Below are 15,134 nucleotides of genomic sequence, written 5' to 3'. Positions count from 1 at the left end.
TTTTATTGGACCTAAAAAAAATACTTCTCTTTCAAATTGATATGAAATAGAGAAAAATAATCTCTTTTTATTTTAATTTCTTAAAAAATTAAATATTTTTTATAACATATTTTTAAAAAATAATAAACAATTATATGTTAAAAAATAATAGAGTAAAAATATTAAAAAATTAATTAGTTTGAAAATATTTTTATCTAATTCCTTTTCATTAAGAGAGAAGTGACTATTTTTCTTATTATTATTCATCTAAACAATATAATTTTCTGATTTATTTCTCTTTTATTTCATTAATTCTATTTTTTTCCAATTTCTTTTCTCTTTATTTCACCTTTTATAGTATATATATCACACAAGTACACAACCAACCTAGTCAGTTACCACTCATAGTAAGCTGACTAAAACTCTCGGCTTTTTCTCCGCCAGGCTTTGCCGGAACTTCGCCGGAATGTGGAAGCCACGTGCCGTTCCCCGTGCTCTCTCTCTGCTTCTTCTTCTTCTTCTTCACTCGGTGCTGGCTCTGGTCTCTGCAAAAGTCACTAACAGTACCACTTGGAACACTCTCACTGGTTCGTGTCTCGTTTCATTCTTCTTTCTCTTCCTTCTGTTTTTCGCTTCATCATATGTTGCTGAGAAAATGCACCAAAAAAATAAACAATAAGAGGAACATTTGTTCGAAGCTTGACATAGCTTGTTTAGAGTTCTTTGTTCTTCTTCGTCGAGTTGGTGCTTAGAAAATATATGTATTTATATTTGATGTTATGAGAATTTGAGTGGGTACGTAGGAAAGTGAGAATTTCGGTGTTGGAGCAGGGAATCAACTCGTTGAAGTTGGTGTGGTCATTGTGGTGTAGTTGAGTTGTTCTCAGAATTTCGAAAATCTGTTTTTGTATGTTATAAATGGAAACTAAACCTAGGAGTCTAGCGTAGTTGATTGAACAACATGTATCAGTTATTGTAAATCTCCTGCTATCTATCTTCAATTCCTACGAATAAAAAAAATGAAAACTAAGAAAGCATGTAGCAAGTGGAAATACAAGATATTCAACGCTTTTAGTATAGTCAAGCTATTTCGGTACGATACCATTGGTATCTTCCACAGGAGAGTTAAGTAGGACGACTATGAATGACGAAGCTCTCCTTCAAGGATTTAATGTTACTGTATACAAAGCTCCAACTCAAGGTCACTAGTTAAGTTGGAACAACATTGAGTCAATTGATCCGTGCCTTCCATGGTTTTGTATAGCAAAGTTATGAATTATTAATTATTAAATAGAAATAAATTAAAAGGGGGAAATTTTTGTTAGTTCAGAGTATGTAACGAGGGGGAATTAGTTTCTAGAGCATATTTTTTGTGAAATGGAATGTTTGTGAATTCGAGAAATTCAAATTTTTGTATGGTAATAATGGATTGGAGAGGCCTTCTACAATGAATACAGCTCTAGATATAATTATATTAATATAAAGTTTTCTTCCTTATATAATTTAAGAAGCCACTCTGAATAGTATTTGACACGTACATGAATGATTTATGCACTCTTTTTTTTAGGGAAACATTCTGCTGTGTACTTTGTGTCTTGAAACTCACTTGGACAAGTTCTTTGGTGCAGGAGCTCCACCGTTGGTCATAGCACGTGGAGGTTTTTCAGGATATTTCCTGATTCCAGTGATTTGGCCTATATTTTTGCAGTAAGAACTGGTTTAAAAAATCTCATTGCATGGTGTGATGTGCAATTAACGAAAGATAGGCAGGGGATCTGCTTACCAGACATCAAGCTTGAAAATGCTACCAACATTAATTATGCTTTTCCAAATCGAAGTCAGACTTACCCAGTTAATGGTGTACCAACCACGGCTTATTTTGCTGTGGATTATACCCTAGAGGATCTGCGGTCCTATGTCGTCTGTAAGTTCAACTTATATTACACAATTTCAGTAATTGATGGACTAACTGATTCTTTTCTACCTTTTCAATAGATCCAACACTAATACATTTGTATTATAATGATATTAGAAGTTAAAAGTAACAAACACTTCAATTTAGGTTTGTAATTTTTGCTGTTAAGATTCATGGTAGGATCTATGAACAGACAAAGAGAATTCTTGTCTGTGAACTGAATTTAAAAGTTGAGTGTATCATCTATTCACTGCAAGTAGTACCAGATATTTTATAGAGTCCTGTTATAGGTGACAAAAACTCCATGACTGTCTAACTAACAAAAAACGGTGGTCAGATGTCACTAACAGTGTGTGGTACACTCATATGCTGACTAATACATATACACAAACAGTTTTTAAGAGGGTTGGAGGATGGAAGTGGAGAAGAAAAAAAAAACACCACATAAGCTAAATTGGAAGGCCTAAATTGTGTCTTTGGAAATCTTGTAGGAAAAAAGATGTTCAAAAACTCACATTGCAAAATAAAATGATCTATTTTGTATTTAAATTATATTATAAACAGGTGACATATTAAAAGGCGTACCGGTTGATAGTTCTTAATGTTGAAATATAAACTTGATTTGGGCCTAAATTAATTATTTGGTTCCTTGGACTTAGTTATTTTGGGTTTAAGTAATTATGGGTTATGTTTCTAGAGAATTCTTGTAGTGTTTAGAGTGTCTAGATATTTCTTATGGTTGTAATATTCTCTAGAATACTCTTTGGATCTCTAGAGTTGAGAACTCTCTAGAATTAGTGTGTCTAGAGTTCTCCTTAGAGTAGTATAAATAGAGATATAATCCTACACATTTGTATCAAGCAAAAATACAAAGTTCTCTCCTCCATAAAGAATTCTCCTTCCTATCAAGTTTCTATTCAAAGTCTCCAATATTCCTAAACACTTTTCCTAAACATAAAAAGCCTTATTTCCAACAAATTGGTATCAGAGCTTCAAGATCCTCAAAAGATGGCGAATGGAGGTTTTCCTTTCCAAATGTCGATGCTCACAAAGAACAACTATGATAATTGGAGTATCAAGATGAAGGCGCTACTAGGAGCTCAAGATGTGTGGGATATCGTAGAGGATGGCTTCGAGGAGCAAGATGAAGCCTCGCTAAGCCAAGGTGTAAAGGAGACGTTGAAGGAGTCAAGAAAGAGAGACAAGAAAGATCTCTTTCTCATTTATCAATCGGTGGATGAAGATACATTTGAGAAGATATCCAACGCAACGACGGCCAAAGAAGCATGGGATAAGCTTCAAACTTGCAACAAAGGAGTTGAGCAGGTAAAAAAGATTCGTCTTCAAACTCTTAGAGGTGACTTTGAGCGTTTGTTTATGGAGGAGTCCGAGTCAATTTCTGATTATTTTTCTCGAGTATTGGCCGTAGTCAATCAACTTAAAAGAAATGGTGAAGATGTTGATGAGGTGAAGGTCATGGAAAAAATACTTCGAACTTTAAATCCAAGTTTTGACTTCATTGTTACCAACATTGAAGAAAACAAGGATTTAAAGACCATGACTATTGAGCAACTCATGGGTTCCTTACAAGCATACGAAGAAAAACAAAAGAGAAAAATTAAACAAAAGGAGGCTACGGAGCAACTACTACAACTCAACGTAAAGGAAGCAAACTATGCAAATTACAAGAGCCAAAGAGGACGAGGTCGCGGCCAAGATCGTGGACGTGGACGAGGACATGGAGGAGAAGGAAGAGGTGGTTACAACAACCACTCCAACAAAATCAACAATGGAGAAAGAAGTTGGAATCCACAAGTAACAAGAGGTCGTGGAAGAGGAAATTCATGGTCGAGGTATGACAAATCACAAATCAAGTGTTTCAATTGCAACAAGATTGGTCACTATGCATCCGAGTGTAGATTCTCGAAGAAGGTTGAAGAGAAAGCTAACTTTGTAGAATAAAAAGGCGGAGAAGAAGAAACTTTGCTACTCGCGTGCCAAAACAAATTTGAAGAGAAAAGAAACAAGTGGTACCTCGACACCGGTGCAAGCAACCACATGTGCGGCGATAAAAGCATGTTCGTGGAGATCAATGAAGCGGCAACTGGCGATGTCTCATTTGGAGACGACTCAAAGATACCAGTCAAAGGCAAAGGTAAAATTCTCATACGTTTGAAGAATGGGAGTCATCAATTCATATCCAATGTCTACTATGTGCCTAACATGAAGAATAATATTTTGAGCTTGGGACAATTATTAGAGAAAGGCTATGACATCCATTTGAAAGAACATAGTCTTTTCTTAAGAGATTGTAGACATAACTTGATTGCTAAGGTGCCTATGTCAAAGAATAAAATGTTCCTCTTGAACATTCAAAATGATGTGGCAAAGTGTCTCAAGGCTTGCTATACCGACTCTTCGTGGCTATGGCATCTACGGTTTGGGCACCTCAACTTCGACGGTCTAGAACGTTTAGCCAAGAAGGAGATGGTGAGAGGCTTGCCTAGAATCAACCACCCAGACCAACTTTGCGAAGGATGTCTAATTGGGAAGCAATTTCGTAAAAGTTTTCCAAAGGAATCAACAACAAGAGCAACAAAGCCGCTAGAGCTCATACACACCGATGTCTGTGGACCAATCAAACCCAATTCATTTGGTAAGAATAAGTACTTTCTCCTCTTTATTGATGATTATTCCAGAAAAACCTGGGTTTATTTCTTGAAGGAGAAATCAGAAGTGTTTGAAAACTTTAAGAAGTTCAAAGCCCTCGTGGAGAAAGAAAGTGGTCTTTCCATCAAGGTCATGAGATCTGATCGAGGAGGAGAGTTCACTTCAAATAAGTTCAACAAATATTGTGAAGACCATGGAATCCGTCGCCCACTGACAGTGCCAAGATCGCCACAACAAAATGGAGTAGCAGAGAAAAAGAACCAGACCATACTTAACATGGTGCGAAGCATGCTCAAAAGCAAGAAGATGCCGAAGGAGTTTTGGGCTGAAGCAGTGGCATGTGCAGTTTACCTAACAAACTGTTCCCCAACAAGAAGCGTGCATGAGAAGACACCACAAGAAGCATGAAGTGGAAGGAAGCCCAGGATCTCTCACCTCAAAGTGTTTGGAAGCATTGCCTATACCCATGTTCCAGATGAAAAGAGGACAAAGCTCGATGATAAAAGTGAGAAGTACGTGTTTGTGGGTTACGACTCAAGATCCAAGGGATACAAGCTCTATAATCCAAATAGTAGAAAGATCGTCATAAGTCACAACGTGGAGTTCGACGAAGAAGATTGTTGGGATTGGAGTGTTCAAGAAGATAAGTATGATTTTCTTCCTTATTTTGAAAAAGATGATGAAATTGAACAACCAATCATAGAGGAACATATTACACCACCTGCCTCACCGACACCAAGGCTGGATGAAACAAGTTCAAGTGAGAGGACACCGCGACTAAGAAGCATTGAAGAGATTTATGAGGTAACCAAAAACCTAAATGACATTAACCTCTTTTGTCTTTTTGGTGATTGTGAGCCTCTAAGCTATCAAGAAGCAGCGGAAAACATAAAGTGGAAAGACACCATGGACGAAGAAATCAAGTCAATCACGAAGAATGATACGTGGGAACTTACTACACTTCCACGAGGACACAAAGCAATTGGAGTAAGATGGGTGTACAATGCAAAGAAGAATGCTAAAGGAGAAGTGGAGAGATACAAAGCAAGATTGGTGGCTAAAGGCTATAGTCAAAGACAAGGAATTGACTATGATGAGGTATTTGCTCCTGTTGCTCGTCTTGAAACTATTAGACTGATCATTTCTTTGGCAGCCCAAAATAAATGGAAGATCTATCAAATGGATGTGAAGTCAGCCTTCTTGAATGGTTTTCTCAAAGAAGAAGTCTATATTGAGCAACCACTGGGCTATAAAGTAAAAGGGCAAGAAGAAAAAGTCTTGAAGTTGAAGAAGGCGTTGTACGGTCTCAAGCAAGCACCGAGAGCTTGGAATGTTCGAATCGACAAGTACTTTCAAGACAAGAACTTCATCAAGTGTCCATATGAGCATGCACTCTATATCAAAGCACAAAGTGGAGATATTTTGATTGTGTGTTTGTATGTAGATGACTTGATCTTTACAGGGAACAATCCAAGCATGTTCGAAGAGTTCAAGAAAGATATGTCAAATGAATTTGAGATGACGGATATGGGGCTCATGGCATATTATCTCGGCATCGAAGTAAAACAAGAAGACAAAGGAATTTTCATCACCCAAGAAGGCTATGCCAAAGAAGTCCTTAAGAAGTTCAAGATGGAAGACGCCAATCCAGTTGGCACCCCGATGGAATGTGGCAGCAAGTTGAGCAAGCATGAAAAAGGAGAGAATATGGATCCAACTCTTTACAAAAGTTTGGTTGGAAGTTTACGTTACTTGACATGTACAAGGCCGGATATTCTCTATGCTGTAGGAGTAGTAAGTCGCTACATGGAAGCTCCAACCACAACTCACTTCAAGGCGGCAAAGAGAATCCTTCGATACATCAAAGGTACAACAAACTTTGGCTTGCACTATTACTCTTCTGACAATTATAACATTGTTGGCTATAGTGATAGCGATTGGAGTGGAGACTTGGATGATTGAAAGAGCACTACTGGTTTTGTGTTCTTTATGGGAGATACTGCTTTCACTTGGATGTCAAAGAAGCAACCAATAGTCACACTATCAACTTGTGAAGCCGAGTATGTCGCTTCCATATCATGCGTTTGTCATGCAATTTGGCTAAGGAACTTGTTGAAAGAGTTAAAAATGCCACAAGAAGAACCTATGGAAATATGTGTTGACAATAAATCATCACTCGCTTTGGCAAAGAATCCAGTCTTTCATGAAAGAAGTAAGCACATCGACACCCGTTACCACTTCATAAGAGAATGCATTGAGAAGAAGGAGGTAAAGTTGAAGTATGTGATGTCTCAAGATCAAGCTGCCGACATTTTCACAAAGCCACTCAAGTTGGAAACTTTCGTGAAGCTAAGGAGTATGCTTGGAGTCACAAATCAAGTTTAAGGGGGGATGTTGAAATATAAACTTGATTTGGGCCTAAATTAATTATTTGGTTCCTTGGACTTAGTTATTTTGGGCTTAAGTAATTATGGGTCATGTTTCTAGAGAATACTTGTAGTGTTTAGAGTGTCTAGATATTTCTTATGGTTGTAATATTCTCTAGAATACTCTTTGGATCTCTAGAGTTGAGAACTCTCTAGAATTAGTGTGTCTAGAGTTCTCCTTAGAGTAGTATAAATAGAGATATAATCCTACACATTTGTATCAAGCAAAAATACAAAGTTCTCTCCTCCATAAAGAATTCTCTTTCCTATCAAGTTTCTATTCAAAGTCTCCAATATTCCTAAACACTTTTCCTAAACATAAAAAGCCTTATTTCCAACACTTAAAACATACAAATTCTTTAATAGCGTGAAGACTCTCCGTGTATTCACACCGAGACTCATCTCTATTTATCAGCAACTTTGACAGGTGAAAAAATACGAATACAGTAGTGATTTTTGAAAATCCATTTAGCCTAAGGCTCTATTTATAGCATGCTAAGGATATCAAATTTCTAATCAGATCAAAATCATTATTGATAGTATCCCTTTTTAAGCTATATTATTTCTTGTTACCTTTTATTTGCTAATCATTTAGCAATTAAAATCAAAATAATAATTGACCAAGTCAAACTTATACTTAGTCGTCTTTTCAACCAAAATTTCAAATACAAAATCATATCAAATCTTTCATATTATTTATATTTTAAGTGCTAACAAAAATATAATAATATTCCACCTTTTGAAATCAATTAATCATTTGATCATATTAAATTCTCTAATTTAATTAATCATCAAATATTAAAATAATTTCTTTAACAGAGATTAGAACACTCGTTTGTATATGATCCCGAAGGTTTAATACTAAGTCGATAATATATTAATTAAATTAATATACTAATCAAGAACCATTAGAAGAGTAGTGAAATAATTTCTTCCATCTTTACAGTTCTGGGTTAACTCTAGAGTATAGTATTACTGTCAAACTCTTTTGAATTAACTCATGATGACTTAAGAAACTTGTTTCTTCTTTCATTTAATTTTCCTCGTCAGGATTTAATTTTATTCATAGGGCTCAAATTTATTATCAAGAGTTGATAGATTCCTTCTTAATTAATCATTAATTCTATAGGTATTTAATCATATCCAATATCCATTCAACAAGTGCTCTAAAGCATTAGGTGTCCGAAATCAAAATACAACAAATAACCTGTTAATTACTAATTTACTATGACAATCTCAAGTCAAAAAACTATTATACCTTTTCTTGAGAATTTTCTATTGACAGTTTATGATAAATTTTAACCATTAGAAAATTTTGATTAAGTCAGTTCAATTATCACATCAACATATGACTCATCTATATATGCAAATTAATAAATGAGATCTATTAATATTTATCAAATAAATACTATCACATATATATTAATCTATCCGGATTATTGATATCCTATTTACAATAGTCCTATGATCAAGAATGGTTTAGATTAAAATTAGAACATACTTATTTTTTATTATCATAATCTCTATTATAATAAAAAGTCTTTAATTTTAATCAATGACATTATCAAATGGTGAAATATGACAATGAAAATAAAATAATGCTTTATTATTAAAATTATAATTGATTAAATGATGACTTGGATGGTGAACATACAAATTTATTCTCAATAAATCTTGCAATCAAATTACTGACATACTGTTCTACCAAATATAAAAGTGGAAGAAAATGGAACAAGATATGCCTCTCAAGTTTTAAAACAGATAATTCCTGCTAATTTAAGGAATATATAATACATAATCAACCTGACATTAAAATTATACCTCATTTCGTTAGTTCTGCTATGTTTTGTCAGATTGTTTGATGAATGCATCAAAGGTTAAACCCGAGCAAATAGGAAATTTATGAAGGAGAAGTTATATTCCTGCTAGATTAAGTCAATCCTTATTTCTTTTATTTGATATCAAGCTAACCTTAATTTATTTCGGGTTATCCCTTAAATTTAGTTCTCTCATGCATATAATCATTGTCTCACGCATATGATCACCGGCTTCAATTAATATTACATTGATAGTTGCTATTGTGTTAATTTAGTCTCTTTGCAACTTACACATTTAAGACTAATAAGTTTCACATAATAATAGTTTGTTTTGGGAGTGATGTATACTATTTGTCAACAGAAATTGTCATTTTTGGAGATATATTGCTGACTTTTTTAGTAATTGTGCAGTGAATCAGGGAGATTATTCTCGAACGACCTTGTTTGATTACAATTTATTTGAAATTCTTACTGTGAGTGACTTGGTTAAAAGAGCAGCCCCGCCAGGATTGTGGTTGAATATTCAGGTATAATGTATTTTCATCATCCAGTATTCTAATTTTTCCACAACTAAGACCATTTTTTTCTGATACTTTGCAGCATGATTTATTCTACACAAAACACAATTTGAGTATGAAAAACTACACACTCTCTGTTTCTAGAACAGTAAATGTTAGTTATATCTCATCACCTGAAGCTGGTTTCCTGAGAAGTATAAGGACACAGATCAACCAAAGAAAAACAAAACTGGTCTTCAGGTTTCTGAAAAAAAATGAAGTAGATCCATCAACCAGTCTCATGTATGGTTCACTATTAAAAAATCTAACATCTATCAAGACATTTGCTTCAGGAATTCTTGTTCCCAAAGAATACATATGGCCTGTACATCCAACAAATCTTTATCTACTTAACCATACATCTTTGGTCTCCGATGCACACAAAGTGGGGCTGGAAGTCTTTGCTTCAGATTTTCAGAATGACATTCCTATCAGCTTTAATTACAGTTATGACCCTGTTGCCGAATACCTGAATTTCATAGACAATGAAAACTTCTCTGTTGATGGTGTGCTGTCTGATTTCCCCCTAACATCATCTGAAGCTATAGGTATGCATTTGAACTGATCAAATCTTGTTTACTATTATCATTTTTTTCTACTCATAATTGTATTTTTTCATTGGAATGGAATTGATGCATCTATGATCCTGTTACTAGTTTTACTTTGTTAATTTTTTAAGTGCCCGTGCATGTTTAAAGCAAGGATTTATCATCTATGGTGTGAATCACCTTGTTTGATTTTGTCTAATGATTGAATTCTGAGATCAGTGTAATCAGATATTGATTTGTCTGCGAGCTAGTTTTATCATTATTTTGAAATGTAGGTAAGGGTATATAGCATTTCCATGAGGATGGCACTCAGATAGTTATATCATATGAAATTATTCTTGATCAAAGAAATTGCACTGTTTTAATTTATATTGACCATTACATATAGGATTTCATGTCTTAATGCTTTTGCTAGTGTATGCACATAATCTTACTAAAAATCTCTTGGGCCGACCACTACCAACCCCCTTTTTATGCTTCCACCTTTTAAGCAAAGTCTAGTTTAGACTAGGCTCTTTCACTAGGCAGATTCCAGCTATATACTTTAGGGGACCATTTTAATAAATGACATGATGTTCATTTTCCTTATTGGATTAACACAAATATATATATTTGCACGCTATTATCTTTCCAAAGCGAAAATTTCAGTATCAGTTTACTATGGTTCTGCACCTTCTAAAAATGTCTATGCACTTAAGTATTTGATTTTAGTTGCATGTGGATTCTACATAACTTAACATTCCTAACCTGACTAACTTCAGAATACGCGTATGCATGATTAAACAATTTTCCCCCTTCAAATAAATATTGAATGTTTTTCTTATTATGCAGACTGCTTTGCTCATGTAGGCCTCAATGCAACAAAGAAAGGTACATTAGAATTAATGCTTTGTTATGCTTTTATGAATATGTACTGTTATCTTGTTCTTTAGTCTATGCCTGTTTGATTCATTGAACGACACTTCTACGCTGGTGTAGGTTGCATCATTGTTAACCAGATTCATTCATTCTGTTCATGTTTCAGTTAAAACTTTGGTCATCTCAAAATATGGAGCAAGTGGAGATTATCCTCCTTGTACCAACTTGGCATATGAAAATTCTATTTCAGATGGGGCGGATATTCTTGATTGTCCTGTTCAAATGTCACAGGATGGAATACCATTTTGCTTAAGGTCTATTGATCTTATAGAGAGCACAAATGTTGCTCAAACAATTTTCAGCAACCGTAGCAAAACTATCCCGATCAAATCTGGCAGTGGAATATTTGCATTTGACTTGGCTTGGGAAGATATAAAAAACTTGACCCGTAAGTCAAATAGTCCAATACTCTTTATTCGGGTTATTTATATAGAAGACCTATAAAACAGTAAATGATATATACCTCAAATAAGTGAAAATTCACGTAGAATGAGATACATATGCACAACAGGAACAAAAAAAAAAGGATCTTATCGCTTCTCTTCACAGGATAATCAATTTTGCATATCATAATTGTTTCCGTGCTTTTATTTGTGTAAAATATATGCTTTAAGGCTGGATTTGGACCTGAAGGAGGTGCACTGAACCCTGCTCTGACAAACCCTAAGTTATTTAGAGCTGCTTGAAAGACTAATCTCATGAAAATTCTTTTTTTTTTCCCTCACTTCCAGTTTCTTTTAACTGCCCACTGTTAATATATTTTACCTATAAATATCTGAAAAATTATAAGCAAATATTTGAAGTCTGTATTTTTCTGTTCTTCCTTTTCCCTGCAGCCTCAATGTTCCACCCGTATTCCAACTACCATTTGTTTAGGAACCAAGAATACAACAAGCAGGGGAAATTTTTGAGATTGACAGATTTCTTGAACTTGATAAAAGGTCAGACTTCCCTATTAGGTGCTGTGATCATCATTGAGGTGCGTTCTTCTTATGCCTGTTATTTAAGTAATCCAGTCTTCAATCATTCCATTAGCTGTAGATTATGTGAACATGTAATATTCCTGCCGCCTTCACAATTATCCTGATCAAACTATAATAAAAGAAATGTGCTTCTAATTGTAGCTCTAGAAACACATTGTGGGCTTTACATTTAATATTTCTTCTCTCTGCTGCTAAATTATTTTGAACAAAGATTTGTGGGATACATGGCTTTGTGACCCAGTAGCACTTGCCCTGGTCACAAGGAGTCTGTGGGGGGAATTCAATCCCTGCACTCCCCAGTTTCCTATCTAGATCCCATCGGGAATTTCAAATCACTAATAGTTCTTAACATGTTGTAGAATAAAATAATAAATATTTATAAAGTTATCTTCTCTCATTGCTTTTTATTGAAATTATGTTGTTTTCTACTATTGTCATTTGTCAGAATGCAGACTATCTTGCAAGAGAAAAAAACTTACGTGTGACTGATGCTGTCATTGATACTTTGAGCAAAGCAGGCTATGATAAACAAGGGGCTCCAAATGTTATGATTCAATCCACTAATAGTTCAGTACTACTGAAATTCAAGGAGAAAACCAATTATGAACTTGTCTACAGGATTGATGAGATAGTTGGTGATGCAGTTGATTCAGCTATTCGGGATATCAAAAGATTTGCTCATTCTGTGATTGTCCAGAAGTCCTCTGTATATCCCCTTAACGACTTCTTCCTGACTGGCTCTACAAAGATTGTGCCAAAGTTCAAATCTTCTAATATCTCTGTTTACGTAGAAACATTCAGCAATGAGTTTGTATCTTCTGCATGGGATTTCTTGTCAGATTCAACCGTGGAGATCAACACATTTGTTCAAGATGCTGAAATTGATGGTGTCATCACAGACTTCCCAAAAACAGCTAATAGATACAGAAGTAAGTGCATACAAAACCTTTATTTCTTGTTCTTGGAATTAATGCTGCAATTTTGGCACTATTTGATTTTGATACTTTATGTTTAATCACTCTAGGGTATGACACCTTTTACTTGCAGTTCTCTTCCAAGCATTATTTCAATGTAGTAAAGTATCACTCACAGTCCATTGCTTTCTTTCTCCTGTTGATTTCTTTCCATAATATTTTGCTACTTTGTTTCACTCCTTTCATTTTCCTTTCCTTTATGTTTGGTAGAGGAGAAAGAGAAATTTGAAATTAGAATTGAAGGGAAGTGGAAGGAAAGAAAAAAAATTCTAGAAGTCAACTATTCTTGTTTTTCTTCAACTTTCTCTCCAAACAAATAAAGAAAAAGACATCCTTATGCGTATTTTCTTTCCTCTCAGTTTTCAATCGTTCCACATTCATATCAAATTCAGATATACAATGAAGTCTCACATCTGATTACTGATATGATAGTTCCTCATCAAACTGCAGGGAACAAATGCTTGAATTTGGGTGAGAACACACCTCCATACATGAAACCAGTTCAAGTAGGTGGCCTTTTCAAACAAATAGCCAAATATTCCTTGCCACCGGCTGTGGCTCCTGCCCCTGCCCTGACTGAAGATGAAGTGACAGAACCCCCTTTGCCTTCTGTTTCTAAAATAGCCCCATCTAGCCCTATTGCTGGGACTGGGCCAGTAGCACAACCACCACGAAATGCACAGACTAAGGTCGCTGTCTGCTTCTTTATGTCCACTCTGTCTCTGCTTGTAGCTTCTCTTCTACTTTGAGTGGTGCAGGTCTCCCATTTCCCACTAAATAGAAAGAAGAAAAATTGATAAGAAAAAGTGTTGGTTATGCTGGCTTTAGCTCTCTAGTTCCCCATTTCTTTCTGGGTTAAGTAGAACAAAGCTTCTGGCTTCAGACTGCTTGAATAATCCTTATTTCTTACTTGAAGAAGTAAATTGTTTCCATTCACTGTGGTAGCTTGCTACGTATATTCCCCCTTCTCCAATCTCTTTCTGTTGCTGCTGTAACTATTACGGGTACATATCTTATATCTGAAATGTTTTATAGATGAGTTTTTTATATCTTCTGTTGTAATATATATAGTGAGTGGCTCTAGTGTGAATTACTTAGATAGGTGATATACAGATGAATCATCAATTATTACTATCATATATATTTATAAAATATATAAGTTCCGAAATTAAAGAAGGATAATCACTTAATTCACCGGTAACTTATTTGAAAATTCTGTTTTTTTTTCTTCAACTCATTCTCTCTCCCCTCGTCCTTCTATTGCTGATTTCATCACTATGAAACTGAAAAATTAGAGTATGCTCAAACAAAGTGTGGGTTTGAAGACCAAATTTCATTTTTGCACCACCACACCATCCAATCCATTCTCCTTGAAAACATCCCAAGTCTCTTTCTCAGCCAAAGTCTTGGACAATGAATACATACCGCAACTATTCGAAACACACAAACATAAACACTTATTGCACTCCCAGAAAACACAAAAAATATTCTTTTTTTTATTGGCAAATTGTTAGTTCGTTAGGTTTTTTGGCGGATCAAACCCACAACCTTTTTTTTTCCTTCCCCTCCTTCTTAACCATTCAACCAACCTTATATCTCTTCAAAAAAACGAAAATGAAAAAAATTGAAAACCCCCACTTTACCGCCACGAGCACATTCATGGTTACTTTTCTTAATTGTGGAGTCTAGAAGCTCCTTATGGTGACAAAACTGAAGTGGGGTTCGGCAAAAAGTGAAAAAGATTCAAGATTTAAGAGAAGTTTGTGTGTGTGAAGAAGAGCTAAGTAAGGGTCGTGGGCTTGGTCGACAATGCAGGGAGAGGCAAGGTGGAAAACACCGGCGTAACTGAGAATGACGGCGAGAACAAAGAGAGGGAAGTGGAAGAGAGTTCGTCGGAGATCGAAGAAGAGACAACAGAGATTGCAACGAAGGCTTCGTGGTCGCCATCGGTGACTTAGTTTGAAACCTGTTGTGCTGGTGTTGAATTGATTCGGGATGAAGGCAAAGTAGAATTTGCAAACATATACTTCCTTTTATGTTCTAGTATCTGAATACTCCTCTTACATATTAGTTTTTAACTTAATAAAAAATTTAAAATTATTTCTATTCATAAGTTTTACAAAATAATTCTTTCATTAAATTTTATATATTATTAGTAATTTTAGTGCACGTATCAACATGACACTGATGATGGGCACCAAAATATCAAACCTCTCTCTCTTGTGATTCACTCCCCTCCCCCCTCCTTTCTTTCTTGGAGCTGCTCGAGGGTTGCGATATCTTCATGAAGAGTGCAGAGTGGGTTGCATTATCCATCGTGACATGCGGCCTAACAACATTCTTATCA

General features: G+C 35.2%; 1 pseudogene across 1 annotated transcript; it reads left to right on the top strand.

The window, feature by feature from the left end:
• The first annotated feature begins 384 nt into the window (after window positions 1–384).
• Window positions 385–13,821, top strand: LOC100819251 (glycerophosphodiester phosphodiesterase GDPDL4-like; annotated as a pseudogene). The gene is made up of 9 exons (XR_137487.3): window positions 385–566; window positions 1,608–1,903; window positions 9,219–9,334; window positions 9,408–9,912; window positions 10,744–10,782; window positions 10,937–11,218; window positions 11,667–11,809; window positions 12,259–12,742; window positions 13,238–13,821. The product of XR_137487.3 is annotated as a glycerophosphodiester phosphodiesterase GDPDL4-like (transcript).
• The last annotated feature ends 1,313 nt before the right edge of the window (window positions 13,822–15,134 follow it).

This window comes from Glycine max, chromosome 18 (assembly GCF_000004515.6).
Source record: "Glycine max cultivar Williams 82 chromosome 18, Glycine_max_v4.0, whole genome shotgun sequence".
In the NCBI taxonomy this organism is placed as follows: Eukaryota; Viridiplantae; Streptophyta; class Magnoliopsida; order Fabales; family Fabaceae; genus Glycine; species Glycine max.
Note: the sequence above shows the minus strand (reverse complement) of the source record. Positions and strands in the feature narration are given on the sequence as shown.